Raw genomic sequence first — 4,330 nt, forward strand, 5'->3', positions numbered from 1 at the left:
TCTAACCTCTATTATTTTTCAAATTTATTTTCTGTTTCTGATCTGCCTATCTAGGGTTCATGATGCTCCTTTTTGCTATGCTTATTGTTCATATTTATATTTTTATGTAGACTTAAATTTAGTGTATTACTTTTATATTTTTAACTAGAAACCCTTGTATGATATGAGGAAAAAATCGGGACCGAAATTGAGAGTATAAGTAGTTATAGTCCAAGATTTTTTCATTGATTTGAGAAATAGAGAAAGAAAATAAAGATTGTATCAGACACTTTTGCTTCTCGTATTTCTCTAGCAGCCAAAAAGCCTCAAAGGAATAATCTATCGAGTTTGGTAAGGTGTTTGGTGACAAGTTTTGTATGTCATTTTAGTCGTGTATTTTCACGGCTGATCTGTTTGTGAAAATGCCACTAAGATTATTTTTCAAGAAATATATGAGAATATTCATTAAATGATTTAGATTATGAAGCACATGTTTATACTATTTTTGGCATGAAATGGGTGGTTATGTACTGAGAGCAATTTTGGTGATTTATTACTTAAAGTTAATTTGCTTTGAAGCATTACAGTTTCTAGGTTTATGATAGACCACATCACACTTTAAATGTGTTTATAATTTGAGACTTCAGAATGGCATTGATGATGTCCTACAAGAATAATGCAGATGGTGATATATGGGTATAATTTTTCACATAGTTAGCTAGCATTGACTAACGATCTTTGGAGAAAATCTTGCCATAATACATTCAAAAGGTTAAGTGAATTCTTGTTAATCTTAGATAATTTTTGCATGACATAGGAGCTGCATAACTGATAGCACTCTCACAAAATTCCTTTTCTTATGTAGTTTAATTAGTATATACTAGCTGTGCCATTATTTGAAGGACACTTCAAATGAATTATACTTTAGCTTAAATAAGATTACTTTCATCTTATTCTTATTGTATTGGAATTGATATCTTTTTTCATGTGCAATTGAATAGGATAACTAAGGAACTAGTGGATTACTTAGTGCAATTCATGGATCCAACAAAGCATGATGAACTGATCAATTCGTTTTATGCTTTCCCATCTTTAACTTTTATTTTTCCTCTTTTTTATGCTATAAATTTGTGATAAAATTTCTTTATGTACAAGCTCTTCAGGTATCGTATTCATTCAGAAACGTGTGAAGGGACCAAGGTGACTTTCATTTTTATCGGGGTAGGGATATTAATCCTTTTTAGTTGTTCTAATTTTTTTCTTTGCCAATCCCTCCTTTTCAATTGCATTATAGATTCGTCCCTTCTTGCTTTCTCTAAAGTTGAGCAGATAGATAATCATTACTTTCTTTTCATATATTTTGTTTCGCTCTTTTTATGAGGTTTTGTCTTGCAGCTTTCTCCACTTTTGATGCTTTCTGCTACTAGTGCAGCATTTGGTGGTATGGCCTAAAGCCTTTCTGCTGAATACAAAAGTTTCTTTTTGTTATCTTACCGTGACCTTGTTGTTACTCCATGTTTGCATTATATTGAATAATCTAGCAGAAAGTACTTATATCTCATTTTCCTTTTTATATCGTTTCATGACTGTTGATATCTAGAGTTCCTGTTATTATTTAATTTAGTGTACTATATAATCACATTTTGAGTACTTCTAGGAACTAACTTTAAGATCTTTTGTCCCCTCAGTCTTACTTCCTCAAGATTTTAGTTTTAGGTGTTCATACCTTCATGAGTTGCTTATATAGGACCACACAATTGAGAGTTGAGATTTGGGTAGAATATTGCAGGTTTGACATAGAATAGACAAAGGAAATTGGAATACACTTTAAGATTGTAGCAATATAAGTGAAATTATGAAATAATTGAGATAAGAGGAAAGAAAGAATATGTAAAATAGAATCTCTGAAGGTTCACCTGAATGTTCTTGTATCAAATCACAATTAGTTATCATTACATCTCACTAACAAATAAAAAGCTCATTACATCTCATTAAGTCACCTTCTTTTACAAGACTTTACCAACTTTATTGAAAAGATGTACTTAAACATTAGGTAACTGTAGGAATGTTGGTGTCAATTCGTAGTTTGAGAATTGGATACCAAGTCTGAACTATAATTCAAGTTAATATTGAAGATATATTTAATATAAGGAGCTCACAGATACAAGTAAATTGTTAGGCTAATCTTCCTAAATAATGGTGAGTCTCCTGAGAGGAATTCTAAATCGGGATGAGTTTACTGCAAATCACGGTCTATCTGGTCTATAATTTTCCTTAAACACAAAACACCATTGTTTCTTGTCATAAAAAAGTCTTTCTATGAGGTAAAGTTTCCAAAAGTTTTTCTATGATGCTATATACTAGTTTTACCTAAGCTTAGTGGATGACCGACTCTGCTACTAGTTTCGATGCCGAGGAATCTGTAGTTTTTTTTATTTTCTCCGTAAATTTCTTATAGTCTAAAAAAAAGAGTTTTACTTCATATGCAGTCATAACGAACAATATGACAAATTCATCTAATAAGACCTTGAGTTATACAAGATAGTGACAGCTTTCAAGGTTAGTAGAAGCTCCTCTTTTAGCTTTAGTATATTTTGATCGATTCTCAGTCAAATCCTTTTACCATGAGTCAAGAGAAATACCTAAATATCTCAATAGTAGCTGCAATAGATTAACAAGGCAAAACAATATTATAGGTAAAACTGCAGTATTGACAGAAAAAGATGACTGACAATAGGCAATAATACATTAAATACTTAGCATATCATTTTTATTGTTTATTATTTGTCATATCATGTAGTTGTATTTTTTTTTTGTGATTGGATAGAGAAAATATTATTTATTTTGATGCATATTAATTGTGAGGTAGTCATCTCGCACGATTAATTAAGCTTAGATTATTTTACAATACACTAGATCTCTTACTTGTGAATTCACCACCTCTTTTGCAAGAGTAGTTAGCTTCATTTTTAAAAAATGTAACCTTAGGCTCATCCGAAAAGTCATACCAGTCAAAGCATTCCCTCATAGGTGATAGAGGGGTCTATTTAGTAAAGGTTTACCCGATGGTGGTTGAGGCAACAACATGGATCTTGAGCAAGAAAATATAAAGACTCAATTAAAGTCTTCGACAACTTAAAGAAAGTAATATCTGTAGCATTAAAGTTTGTAGTCAATTCTTCCTTTGATTGTCTTGATGACTTCTTAGTTGTTCTGCCTCCACATCCTTTTACAGTCTCACTCGTTCATATGGGATTAAGATAACATAATTGTGAGACCATATGAAAAAATAAGATTTTTTATTACCGAATGCTTCTTGCATGTAATGTCAGATTATTCACACTACTTGCGATATTTTTATACATTACATTTCATATTTTGACATATTTATTTTATCATTTCAGGTCAATACATTCTGATGTACGAAAATTTCACATGTGAAAGATTTCAATATGATGAAGAGTTGTGAAAATTATTTGAAGTCATTATCAACAGAATTGGTTATATTAGTATGAACAATATAAGGTTTTCTTTTATGTTGTGACATTAATATTTTGGTTTACTACTTTCTTTTGTTTGTTTTAAATTAAGCAAGTTATTTTATGAATTAATAGTAATATATTTTTAATGTCAAACTTCTTTGCCACCAAGAGGCTCTCTTTACTAACAATTTTGTTGGATTTACTAGTAATATTTTCTGGACAAACGCAATCATTGTTAATGACGGCTAAATGATCGTCGTTAAAGCTTGTGATTTTAGTGACAATTTAATTGAATTTTCTGGCAATAGAGATGGTCGCTAAAGGGATAAATTAAGACGTTTTCACAATGGATATTGTAGCCATTCTATTTGCCACAAATAATAGCTATTAAAACTATAAACTTTTAGTGGCAATTTAATCAAATATACCGGCTATAAAGATGAACGCTAAAAGAGCATAGTTAGCCGTTATGTATTGGATTCAGCAGCCAAAATAATTGCCGCAAATAATTACCGTTAAAACTAATAGTGTTTAGCGGCCATAAACCATACCTTTTACCAGCTTTTGTTCGAATAGCCGCTAAAGGCTTTACCGACCCCCGCATTGCCGTCTAAAAAACAGTGGCCGGTATAGCTTCTAGCGGTGATTATTATTGCCGCTACAGGCATTTTTAATTGCCACTAAAGCCCCTTTTTGTAGTAGTGAGGCAAAGCATGAGTGCATGAAGCTCACCCGCATTTTGGCCAAAGCGACGTTGCATCAATTTTAAACGAATTTATATTCGACCTCGCTCGAATTTTCATTCGACCCCGATCGAATCAGCATTCGACTCCGCTCGAATCTGCATTCGACTCCGCTCAAATCTGCAT

This window comes from Nicotiana attenuata, chromosome 2 (assembly GCF_001879085.1).
Source record: "Nicotiana attenuata strain UT chromosome 2, NIATTr2, whole genome shotgun sequence".
NCBI classification, from domain to species: Eukaryota; Viridiplantae; Streptophyta; class Magnoliopsida; order Solanales; family Solanaceae; genus Nicotiana; species Nicotiana attenuata.